Here is a 13,097-nt window from a genome sequence, read left to right as displayed (position 1 = left end):
CTTCTGTAAGTCAGGACAGAGACCAATCTCTAGAATGACGACCTTAGTAGACATGAAAATAGCCAGAGAGCACCTCTTGCATAAGCTATTTGTGAGAGGTGAATGGACCGAACAGGGCCAGGATGTGTGGTTGCAGGCCATCACACAACAGGTCACTGAAACAGGGTCAGATATATATAGAGATCAGGGTCCCTTACATGTGGCCCTGAGTGAACTATATATGGCTCCTAAAGCCAAAGAGGAACACAATAAGATCGCCAGGATAGCAGCATACCTGTACCTATATATGGGAGACATGCAGGATAGATGTGCTGAAAGCCAAAATCTGGCAAATAGGCAACAGATGGCATTACAGAAGGTCCAATCTGATCTGGACTCTTCTGAGCAGAGGCTGCAGAGGAGCCAGGAGTCAGAAAATGACAGCAGACTGTACATTACTAAAATAAAGGAGGATATGGATGTGCTGCAAAAGGAAAAGTCAGAACAGGATACTAGATTTCTGGCCCTGCAGAAGGAGCACCAAGACAGTTTGGACTCCTTACTGCAGAGCCAGAAAAAGCTGGAGCAACAGATCAATTTCAACAGGGCATGCACAGAGCAGGTAGCCACCCTGCAAATCCAACTAGACAGAGAGAAAGAGGAGAGCAATAAACTGATCCTGAAAGACCTGGATACCCAGGCAGAGTTTGATCAGGAGCGCCAGAAAGCTGGTGCCTTCCAAAGGCAAAGGGACGACCTGGCGGCACAAATGCAGGCTCTTAGTCAGGAAAGAGACGCCTTAGGCCAGGAAGTCTGCCATTTAAAAAGGAAAATGGAAGAAAATCACCTGGCCCACCAGGGACTGGGTGACCTCCAAAAAGAAAACCAGAACTTGCTAGAGCACACCAGGAGGGTGGAGGATGCTCTAGCAAGAAAGGAGCAGGCCAATAGGGACATTGCCCAGGAGGTAAACCTCCTGCAGCAAAGACTGGCCCAGTTCTCCAGGACCAACCAGGAAGCACAGAGGGAGAATGAGGCCCTCTGTCAACACAATGATAGGCTCCAGCAACAGGTAGCGATGCAGGAGAAACTGATAGAGTCGAGTAAGGCCTTAACAGAGGAACTGAAGGCACAAATGCAGGCTCTTGCATTGCAACAGGGAGCAGGGGCGGATAGAGATGAGGTCCGCTGGGAAAGAGAGACTCCTGACCATAACCGCAGGAGCCCTAACCCCAGGGGCCTTCATCTCCCCCAGTCCCTGGACTCTGCCACCCCCATGTCCCCTGGCGCACATGAGCACAGGGCCACAGGGATGGCAGATTACTATCCAGCTAAGAGTATGGGGCTCATAGGCCAGTACCACTCAGGAATGGAGGGGTGGGCATCCGGGTATGGGCACCCAAGTACAGTACAGTTCAATGGGGAACCCCAGGAGAGTAGGCCCATTAAGGGCATCCTGAAAACCTCTGCCCAGTTAGGTCAGTGGAGGGGGTACCCATCAAATCCTGGCAGCAAGGAGGAATCTGAAGACTCCTCTGAACTGCGCAGGACACAGGAGACCAGGTCCCCACATTCTGCCAGCCATTCCCAGGCTCGCAGAATCCGGGAAAACCTGGAAGAACAGACGGGAACCTCTGGGAGCAGTGCCTCTGAGTCCGAGGAAGAATGGACAAGGGTTACCCGAACCAAAAAGGCCAATAAGGCAAAAAGGGCCTTGCTTAAGGACCCCTTAAAGCAGATTAAGGCGATCAGGAGCGTCATCACGCCTTACCATAAGAACGCTAAGTATTCTGTTTGGGAGCACTTAGAGTTGTTTGAACAAATGATGGAGACTTTCCATATGAAGGACAGCCAAAGCTGTATTCAATATGTAAAGTGGATCTTCTCCCCGGAATACTCCAGTTTCTTTGCGGGGCTGGAGGACCAAAATCATTTAAGATGGTCCACCTATAAGGCGGCCATCCTGAAACATTTTTCTGTTCACAGAAATCCTCAAGAGGCTCGCAAGGCAGCCTACAATTTGCAATGTGGGGAGGATCAGGCCCCACAAGAATTTGTGCAGGAGTTAAAGCGGGCTTTTGCACAGACCACAAGAAGGGTGCGCACGGATAGCCGTGAATTTATAAACACGTTTTTCCATGCCTTGCCCAAATATATCATGACCCAGCTCGTGAGGGATTTTCACGAGAAAAGATCTTTAGACTGGGTCATTGAACAGGCTACCCGCATCTATGAGGTGCAGAAGCCCATAGAAAATAAAAGCAATGCCCAGAAAAACCCCAAAGCCAACAGCACCCCTGCTGCTGCCAAGGTGGCAGAGGTAAAGGTCACCCCCGTTTTGGATTTGGAGATGGGGGGGCCTAAAAACCTACCTGCACCTAATAATGCTAGGCCCAGAAGGTCCTCGGGCCAGTCGCAGACAGGGAGCCAGGGAGGCAGCCCCACAAATGGGGTCCCTCGCTCTCCTGACTATGTAAGTCCTCGCTACAAAGGTAACAGACCCATCCTGGGTTATGTGTGGACTCCTCCAGCCCAAGGGGGGGGATCCAGCCAAGCACCTAACCCAGGGAACTTCCCTCCAAACTTCCCACAGGAGGGCAGAAATTTACCAAACCCTGGGCAGAACTTTTTCCCCAGATATCCACCCGACTTCCAACCCCAAAATCATCCATCCTTCTTTCCTCAATTCCCTGAGCCCAGACCACTGAATCCGGGAGAGGGGAGGCCAAGGGTGGAGGGGTACCAAAATCTTCCCAACCAGGGGTACTACCAGAGGAGGGACAGCTACCCTTCCCGGGATCAGCCCAGGGGAGAAAACAGGGCCCCGTATCAGCCTGAGCGGGTTTCCCAGTTAGAGCGCCAGGTTCAAAACATGGCGCGGGATATGGGTCATATACTGAGGGCACAGCAGAACCCTCAGATCAGCATGCCGGCGCAGAACGCACCCAACTCTGGACCTGGTGCTCCAGAACAATGACGGGGGCAGCACCCCGATAAATCACCGGTTCCCAGGGAGGAGGCACAAAGGGAAGGGGGGTGTAAAGCCTTGGAGGAAGCTTCCTTCCTCACTTGTAAACAGCCCCTGGAAACCCAGGAACCGGAAACAAAATCTCTTGCCCCTGAAAGTCTGCCTCCTAAGGAGCAGAGGGGGGGTAGGAGAAACAAAAGACCCAAACAGACTCAGTTTGAGGAGGAGGTACAGATCTTCCAATTTGAGGGAGAGGGATCCTCAGAGGATCCTGGGAAAAGGATCTTCTCCTTCAGAGAGGGGGGAACTCCTCCCAAAGAAAAATGGGTCCCTAGGGATGCAAATCCAGACTGGGGAGATGTGGAGACTGAGCTACCGCCGCCCACCATCTCATCCCAGAACCAACAGCAAGAAAATCCCCTGGTTCAAACCCATCCTGGCGACTGCCTCCAAAAAGGGGGGGGCGGCCCAGAAACGGAGCCAGGGGAACCCACAATGGCTCTGATCTCCAGTTGCAAATTTTTTCTTTCAGATTCCCAAGACTCTCCACAGAATTCTGCCCAAATCTCCTCGCTAGCGATGTCCAAAACCAGAAAATTAGCCCACCAGTTGTCCAAAAATGTACATTATCTGTGCCCCCTTGAGGAGAAGGAGGGAAGATATTATGCCCCGGTACAAGTACAGGGGCAGGGTACAATCTCAGCACTGGTGGACACTGGATCTCAAGCTACCCTTCTGTCCAGAAGGGCCTTTGACGAACTGAATGCAGGAAGGGGAGAGAATTACCAAATTCCTCTCACCTCTCTTCCTGGACAACTGCAGAACTTTGACGGGAAGGAAATTCCCGTCGAGGGGACGGCAGACTTGGACATTAAGATCGGGCGACATAAGTTGAAACACCCGGTCATAGTTGTGACCCCAGAGGGCACCCCTTGTTTACTAGGGAATGACCTCCTGAGAAGGTTGTCACCCCTAATAGATTGCGTAAACAAGGTCCTCTGGACTCAGACTAGCCGACCCATAAAATTAAAACAGAGTGTCAACCATGTTAGTTTAAACGGCACATGCCACATGGTTGAACAAAAATCTGACCAAGTAGAATTTCACTTCCAGAACAACCAAATTCCAGACGTGACAGTAATAGCAGTAGGACAACAGACTGGTGATGGGGGGTCCTCTCTATTTCTGAAAATCAACCTTCCTTCCAGTCTAAAGTGGTATTCCACGCTGGAAGGAAACACTCTGAAATTCTATACTAATCCACAATCAGAAACTCCCACTCCTATAGTCCAGAAAGATGTGAAATCAGCTCAAAGCCTGGCTGATATTCAGCAAATTGGAGAGCAGTTGTTCATCCCTGTTCAGTTAAATGATGGGAAGGACTCTGTTCTCGCTCGAGTGTGTGTGAACAACGGTAAGAGCTTCATCAGCGAAGCCATGTTCCGCCAACTCCCAAAAGATCCAGCCATTCCCACCTTCAAACTGATAGACAAATGGGAAATGGACCTGGAAGCACCTGACTCCAAACATCTCCTGCCAAGCAGGTGTATGCTCAAAATCTCCATTGGCAACAAGAGCATAGTCCATAATTGTTGGGTCGTGCGAGACGTCACTGCCGCCTTTTACTTAGGCAGTGACATTCTCAATCGCTTTGCCATTAGTTTGGACCTAATAAACTTCAAAGCTTGGTCCCGATTAGCGGATAATCCCATGGGCTTTGATGATCCAGAAAAAGCATTTAGGTCAGCTCAATTGCTACCTTATGCAGTTGAAATTCAGGTTAAAGAGGAAGTCACCATCCCAGAAAGGACCCGACAATTCTCCCTGGAAGTGAAAGTTAAAAGGGGACAAGAGTTGAAAAACCCTGATGCTTACATACATCTAAATGCTTCTCTCCAACAGCAAGGGTTGGGGGTAAACCCGACTCCATTAGTCAACATAGAACATGACCCCATTCTAATAGAGGTGGATAACAGCGACTTAAAGAGTATTACTCTAGCCGCAGGCACCATTATTGGAATGGCGGTTGATGACCGACATTTCTCCATTGATCTTGTAAATGAACTGTTAGGACCCATCCCCAAGGACTGTTTTGACAGTGACAGTGATGACAACGCAACACCAGACAGGATTTTTACCCGGCATGGGGGGAACTTCCTGGTGTACACTTCCTGCCCCTATGGTAAGGAAGATGTGACCTGTGACTTCAGGAGGGATGAGGTGATTTTCCAGGTCCATGAGGGCTGCCTTTCCCACCTGAAGCCTCCGGTCCAAATCAGCACTCTGACCAGGGACTTCTCCACCCAGCTGAAGGAGGCCGCGGAGATAGCCAAACCAGAAGTCTTTCCAGGCTTCAGGCAGATGGTGGAAGAGAGAGTCAACCTAGCTGATGCCTGTGTGACTCTGGAACAAAAGCAAAAGTTGAAACAAGTTTTCTTGGATTTCCAAGATCTCTTTGCGGTAGACTCATATGACTGTGGTCGCACCGACATCCACACCACAACAATCCCCACGGACCCTGGCATGACTCCAGTGTTTGTGAAGCAATATCGCTTGCCTCTCGCATCAATGGAGTCCCTTACTGAAATAATTAAGAACCTTGAGTCCCGGGGAATAATCCGTCCAGTCCACAGCACCTTCAATAATCCGGTGCTGGGAATATTGAAGCCAAACGGCCAGTGGAGACTCTGCGCTGACCTCAGGGAGCTCAACAAACGGGTCCACACTTCCCGATGGCCTCTTCCCTACATTGACCAAGGGCTGGCCCAGATTCAGGGGTCACAGGTATTCACTGCAATAGACCTGACCAATGGATACTGGACCGTGCCTGTCAGTAGGGAGGACCAATACAAGCTGGCTTTTACCTTTGGGGGCCAGCAGTACACATGGACCCGGACTCCCTTCGGATACCTTAACTCCGGTAATGAGTTCAATATTTTCCTACATAAGGCCATGCCCGACCTGGGTACGAGGGGTAACCTGGCTTATGTAGATGATGTCCTCATCAAAAGTTCATCTGTGGAGGAACACATAGCAGAGATCCGTTATGTTCTGACACAGTTGAGGGCCGCCGGAGCAAAACTTTCCTTTCAGAAAGCACAGTGGTGTAGAACCCGTGTTAATTTCTTGGGGCATGAGATTACTCCTCAGGGTCTCTGTCCCCAGGAAAAGAAAGTGGAAGCACTTCAGAAACTGAAAGACCCCACAACTCTGCGGGAACTAAGGAGCCTCCTTGGACTGACTAATTACAGCAGAAAGTTCATTGAGGGCTACGCAGAGATCACCAGACCCCTGATTCATCTCCTGAAGGGGGGGGTCAAGTGGGAATGGGGTCCAGAACAAGCCGAGGCAGTAAAACAACTCAAAAGAAGCCTCTCACAAGCGCCTTGCCTAGCTTACCCTGTCAGAAACAAGGAGTTCTTCCTGGAGACGGGGTTCTCTAATACGTGCTTGACGGCAGTATTATATCAAAAGCATGACAAGGTCAATAAAGTAATCTCCTATGCGAGCAAAACTTTATCCTCTGTGGAGGAAAAATTCAACGATTGTGAGAAGGCACTCCTGGCAACGGTGTGGGCATTGAAGAATTACCGCCCGTTTATCCAGGGGGAACACATCATAGTGGAGACTCCACACCAGCCTCTGCAATATCTCCAAAGTGACAGAATCCGGGCCGGAAATGTGAGTAATTCCCGAATTTCTTCCTGGATTCTGTCAATGCAAGGCTTTCCTGTGGAGGTCAGATATGGCCAAAACAAGAAGAGTCCCCTCGCGCAAGGTCTGGCTGACTTGCATGATTGTGCCAGAGAAAACTGTCTCGAGGACGAAAGTCTAAAAATAAAGGACAACATGGAGGCATACCTTAATTCCCCCCACAAAGTCTTTGAAGAAGACAAGTGTGAGGGAATGCCCACTGTGTATGTGGATGGATGCTCTTACCATGTCGACAACAACGGGGAGAAAGAACTGGTGGCCGGCGTAGGGAATGCATGGGTGAATGAGTCCCCAGAACCCTCCGCTGGATACAAAATTGGTCCCCGAAGTAGTCAGGTGGCAGAATTGATGGCTGTGCATCAGGCCATCCTCACTGCTGTCCAGCATCAACTCCACGAACTGGTCATAATCACAGATTCGGATTATGTACGGAACGGGTTCGTGGAGCACCTGGTTAATTGGAAGACCAGAGGCATGGTATGTGCTAACAACAAACCCTTGAAACATGGGAAGTTGATCCAAAACATTGATGATCTGGTCACCTCGAATGGGATGACCATCTATTGGAAGAAGATCAAGGGTCATTCCAAAGTAGAGGGACCAGACAAAACTGGAAATGACTTAGCTGATCAGCTGGCCAAAACCGGGGCCATCCAAGGGGGTCTAATTGAGATTGAGTCCCTGTTGGGGGAAATCCAGGTCACTGCCATCACTAGGTCCCAGACAAATGCTCACAACGACCTTTCAATTGCACAATGGAGTAAGGAGACCCCTGATGCTGATTTGATTACCGCTCAGAAGGGGGATCCAATTATTGATAAATTTTACCAGCACCTTGAGGACCCTGAGAACTTTCCCCCGACGGATACCGATTACATTGGGAAAGAGGACCTAAGAGTGTTGATGAAATGTCCAAAAATGTTCCGAATCCAAGACGGTTTGCTGGTAAGGAAATCCAAAGCTGGCCACGATCAGTGGGTGGTTCCTACCTCATTCCGAAGCCTGATGTTAAGTCACGCCCATGATGCGGCCACCGCCGGTCATAGGGGGTTTCACACAACACTGGAAATCTTAAGAGAGGTTGCATACTGGCCACACATGGGCCAGGACCTCAACCAATATTTGAAGGGTTGTCTTGTGTGTGCACAATTTCAGCCGACATCCCTCACACACGGGCGCCTTTACAAAAGCGGGGGATGACACTGCCATGGTCAGATTTACAAATCGACTTTGTAGGCCCCGTGATTCGCTCGGCTAGGGGGAATAAGTACATGTTGACTGTGACATGCTTGTTTACCAAGTGGGTGGAATGTCTCCCAGCCCCAAATTGCAAGGCAGAAACTGCAGCTGCCTTGATGATTAACCACATCTTTTCCCGTTTTGGTCTACCTCAAAGGATTGAGTCAGACAGAGGTAGCCACTTCACCAGTGAAGTAATGACAAAGATGTGGGAGATACTGGGGGTCAAGAGAAAGCTGCATATTGCTTATAGACCAGCTTCTTCTGGGGCAGTAGAGAGATATAACCGGACAATTGTGAGCATATTAAAGAAGTTTGTGGCAGATTCTGGGCCAAGTTGGGATATCCGATTACCTCTGGTCCTAATGGCCATCAGATCTACCCCTTCATCTGCAACCAAAATGTCACCATTTGAGTTGATGACTGGGCGCAAGATGGTGCTTCCGCAGCATTTGCTCTACAGGACCCAAGAGCAGACACTGATAAATGCCTCCACTACTCATGAGTATGTAGAGAATTTAAGGAAACACCTCCAACATGCTTTTGCTTATGCTCAGCGGAATCTAGAAAGATCGACTGATAGCATGAAGACCCATTATGACCTGAAAACTTCCAGGAAGGAATATCAGGTGGGAGACCGGGTCTATCTATACAACTTCCAAAGGAACCAGGCCAAGCAGCGCAAATTTTTGCCTACATGGAAGGGACCCTTTGAGATCGTCGATAAGATCTCCCCTGTGGCCTACAAGATCCGCATCCCCAAAGGTGGTTCGGCAGAGGGGGAAGACAAGTGGGTCCACATAAACCAGTTGAAATGTTGCCATCCCAGGCACACTCTGCAACAACTGGAGGAATCCTCTGGAATCCTAGCGGGTACTGTATCAGACTAATTCAGTTCCAATCATAAAACCTACCACATCTAGTCTCTAAAATATTGTGATTTACATGAAACTGTCTCTAGTGATGCTGTTTTTTTTTTTCAAAATAAGAATGTAATATTTCGTTACGATGAAATGCATATGCTGCCCCACTATCTCAACAGTGGTGGAAAAAAAAATCGTCTATGAGTAGATATTGCCGCTCTTCCTTTATCATCCTAGGAGAGATGAAACCATGAAGGATGACCAAGAAGGACGATCCGGAGACCGGGAGCAAAGACACAACGGGCCTGGGGTACCGCCCAGTCTTCCCATCAGGACCGGCGAGGAGAACTGATCGATCTGACCGGATGGAGAAGAAGATGCTGAACTGTGCCATCTACAGAAGAGGAAGAAGATTATGCGGACAGACCGGTGCGTGGGTCAAAACCCTTGGGCACGCGACTCCCCATCGACCCAAACTCAAAGTGCAGTCACGTGGGGGGGCTTGTAGGGTGTCCTGACCCACGTTTAAGCTACCCTGCTACAACATTTGGTGCTGTGGGCTTAGGAAATTCAAGATGGCGGAAAACCCACATGTGCGCCGAAATCCAGGAAAGGTGCGCAGTTGTGCGCACACCAAAATGGTTACCTAACTTGCCACCCACCAGGGTAAAGAAAGGTCTTTGTTAACAAAATCCACTTTTACTGATGTCAAAAAGTTGCTGAAATCGTGACTCATTGGACCACTTTAAAGATTCAACCCTTTTTGTGGGGTTCCACATAACCATCTTACTGTAAGGAGCCCCATCAAAACAATGTTAAGCAAGGATTTACTACCATGTAAGAACCATTCCTGTTTAGAATGCATTAATCCAAGAAAATCCCAAAAATGGGTGCAGTACCAGTACTCACCACTATCCAAAAGCCGGCGTTTTAAAACCCACTGTGTGTTTTTCTGAAGGCAAGCAAAATGCCTATTTCAAACCTTGCAACATGTGCAAAATATTCACTGAACACCAGCAGACATTTGGCAGAATGGAGTTTTGTGTGCCTACAAAATCTGGGAAATGAAGAGCCCAAAAACAATGCTTATAACAAAAATGCTATGGAGTCAGCAGCTTAAGCCTAACTGCAACTGGATTTAAAACCACCAAAATCGAAAATGTTAAATTAAATGAGTGACCTATGTTTGGTGTCACATGCCTTTGTAACTGTTGAAATGTCATAGTTTTGCACTTAGAATCAGCATTCTAGCTGCATGTGTAAAATTACAAGTTACTTTAAAAGCAACAAAAAGTTAGCTGAAGGTCTGGCTTAAGGAACTTGATTTTGCCTAGCAACGGATCCCATCAGGAGTGAAACTTGAGTCACAACTATGTTCCCAGGCCAATGTTCCTTTTGCTGCCCACACTAAGGATATGCCATCTATCTGATAATTGAATTTCCTGTGCTCTGCCAGAGAGTGAACAAAGCCCTCTCCACTCAGGCAAAGGTTTTTATTACAGACGTCGTAAAAAGTGGCTTCCTCCTGGAGAAGCTGGGAGGGGCACTGCCTGTGAGAAGCAAGCTGGCTTGGCAGAAACTGGAAAGACTGGTTTCTGTACCATGTGACCTGAAAAGACACACCCCTGCAGCAAGGATATGGTTTTATAAAAAGGGGGATAATTCATAGTGCGGACATGTGAAAATTTTATAAATGATACCATAATTCTTGTGATTTTTCTGCCCACAGTTTAAGACGTGGTAGGAACCGGTGGTATGTTCAGGGGGGTTTTAGCGGAAAAGTGGATATTACTCTAAATGTGTGCATGTTAAAAATCTGAAACTTCATCAGTTAATGTCCCTACCCCCTGCACACATGTATGTAAAGTTGGGTCCATGTCGGAAATTGAAAAAGCAGTTAAAAAGTCAATTATGTACACTCTTTGAATGCAAGCTCCGAGAATGAGCAGATTTGGACATAGACATGGCTAAATTCAGCCACACCATGTATATGTAATTTCAAACAACTGTGTAACTCTGAAGTATGGATTTTGATCATATATATATTTGGGTGCACAGATGATAAGGGAGGATGTTTCAAGAGATCATAAAATGACATCAATCTGACTCACAGTTCAGTTTGCCAATCAAGCGGAGGAATGGAAGCCTGACCAATGACGAATGAGAGGGGCAAGTCTAGTGATGCAACACACACACCCATTCTCAAGAAACAGATAAAAGCAGAGAGTCAGGACACATAGAGACATTCAATTTCATCTGCCGCTGGAAGCCCTGCCGGAAAAATCCATACTTACTTCCATCAAACTCCAGAAAGCCAAACTAGAGACTTCAATCTATCCAGAGCAGAGACCAGACCAGAGAGAAAGCAGTGCTGTGCCTAGCAGAGACCAGACCAGAGAGAAAGCAGTGCTGTGCCTAGCAGAGACCAGACCAGAGAGAAAGCAGTGCTGTGCCTAGCCGAGACCAGACCAGGCGCTGTGAGCAGAATCCGGAAAGACCTGACCAGACTGAAGATCGTGACCAAGTCGCTTTCCTGTTCAAAATCTCTTGTGAGTACTTAGCAAAACTCAGAACACATCTCTTAGTTTAAATTCATCTAATTCAATCTATTTAACCTAAGTAGAACTGCCTCCTATCTGTCACCTGTCATTTCTAGTAAAATTTGTCATTTTGAAAAAGTGTGCGGTTAAAATTTACAAAACCAAAAACGACCTTTACTAAATTACTCATATCTCCGCAACCGTTTGGGCTAGAGACTTGCAATAACTTTCATTTGGAAGCTGAGATCCCAGGCTTTCCTAGGACCCCAAAACGGTAGAGATAGTCCTTGCGGTTCCTTTGTAATAGCGCTCGGCGCATCCGCGAATTTTGCCGCGATTTGCAATTTCTTCACATGTAAAAAAACTGCTGCTGCCTGATTTCATTTGCCAGAAATTCGTTTAACCTGCTAACTATCCCTGCATCATTGCTAGTGTGAGCCTGGACTAATATTAACTAGATACCACTCATCCTGAACCTCTAAAAGGGAATTAAGAGCGTTTCCAGCATATTTCTCATTCATTGCTAGCACCTATCAAAGCATTTGCCTGTGTTTTCAAACTTCTGTTTAAGCTTGCTGGGGTGGACTGATTACATCGATTGCATCTTTGAGAACTGTGTGCGTTCCTCCCATTTCCTTGCATTGCATAAAGAGGGGGGGAGTGAATAGCCAGAGAAAAGTGATTACATTGTTTGGTTGAAATCATATTGCGTATTTTCTGTACTGCATTCATTGAATATTGCATCCACCTGAGCTTACATAAAGCATCCTCTACCACATTATACTTTTGTTCCTATTTACCAGTGTGCTACCTTATCCATTTCATGTCAACTCATTAGTGATTAAAGAAGTGCCAGATTCTCCGTTGTTAATATTTACCATATCAGATTAAGTGTGATATTCAATTATTAATTTATTAAAAAGTGTGATATATATTTTAATTTATCAAATAAACCTTTTAAACTTGCAAAACAGAATTACTTCTTGGCTCAGTGGGGTCAGGGGGATTCCAAGAGAGGGGTGTTATACAAGGGTAGTCATCCAGAACGCATGAACTGGACCTAAAGATATATCAATAAGGGTTTTCATTCAGTATTCTAGACTAGGCGTTAACTTGGCTGTCGTGCTGAATTGAATCCTTTTACAGGACTCAAGCCTTCTATCTACCATGTCTCACCACCTCGATCGCGAGTCACCTGCCAAAGGTAGTAATTCTAACGAAACGCAGAAAACCTCCAATAAGTCAGTAGTCACACCTCACATCTCAGCCCACCCAACGCCTGGACCAACACCTCAAAGACCTCGGCTGGATGAACTTCCGACAGTACATTCAAGATCATAACCATACCCACGGTGCAGACCTATCGCTAGAACCTACTCAAATGGATCTCTGCCTACTCGGCGCTACATTCCGTATAAATCAACAGAAAATAGAGTGGTAGATTCTAACATGGACAAATCCACTCGCCTGTTTAAAATTGAGCAGATCTCCAGCAAAGACAAATACATGATCTTGAATCGAAGAACAGTGTTGAAACTAACATCTTCTATAACTGGCCTAAAGAAACTGAAATCGGATGATTTCAAGCGGATCGAGCCATATCACAGTGATAGTAAGGCCAAAGCCTACTTGTACATCTACGCATCTGCAATCCATGACCTGAGCTGAGAAACTGGAGAAGAAATAAAACTATCAGGTCTTCTTCTGTCTGAAATAAAAACTTCAGTACACAAAAGTCACATTCAGGATGAATACCCCACAAATGGAAGAAATCATGACCGCGGCTCCCCACAC

This window comes from Ambystoma mexicanum, chromosome 6q (genome assembly GCF_040938575.1).
Source record: "Ambystoma mexicanum isolate Mex_15411 chromosome 6q, UKY_AmexF1_1, whole genome shotgun sequence".
In the NCBI taxonomy this organism is placed as follows: domain Eukaryota; kingdom Metazoa; phylum Chordata; class Amphibia; order Caudata; family Ambystomatidae; genus Ambystoma; species Ambystoma mexicanum.
The sequence above is the reverse complement of the archived record's forward strand: the minus strand, read 5'-3'. Positions refer to the sequence as shown.